Raw genomic sequence first — 438 nt, 5'->3', positions numbered from 1 at the left:
TTTAACCCCCACCCCGCATGAAGTGAGTCCGTGTGTGTGTGTGTGTAAGAATTTACTAACAGAAAAGTATGCTATTAAAATAATCTTATATTCTTTTATTTGTTTCAGTCATTTGACTGCGGCCATGCTGGAGCACCGCCTTTAGTCGAACTAATGAACCCCACCCCCAGGAGGTATGTTTTGTAAGCCTAGTACTTATTCTATCATTCTCTTTTGCCGAACTGGTCAGTTACGGGGACGTAAACACACCAACATCGGTTGTCAAGCGATGGTGGGGAAACAAACACAGACACACAAACATATATATTCCATGGGCTTCTTTGAGTTTCCGTCTACCAAATTCACTCACAAGACTTTAATCGGACCGAAGCTATAATAGAAGACACTTGCCCAGTGGGTCTGAACCCGGAATCATGTGGTTGGGAAGCAAGCGTCTTA

This window comes from Octopus bimaculoides, chromosome 3 (genome assembly GCF_001194135.2).
Source record: "Octopus bimaculoides isolate UCB-OBI-ISO-001 chromosome 3, ASM119413v2, whole genome shotgun sequence".
In the NCBI taxonomy this organism is placed as follows: domain Eukaryota; kingdom Metazoa; phylum Mollusca; class Cephalopoda; order Octopoda; family Octopodidae; genus Octopus; species Octopus bimaculoides.
This window is presented reverse-complemented; position numbering follows the sequence as displayed.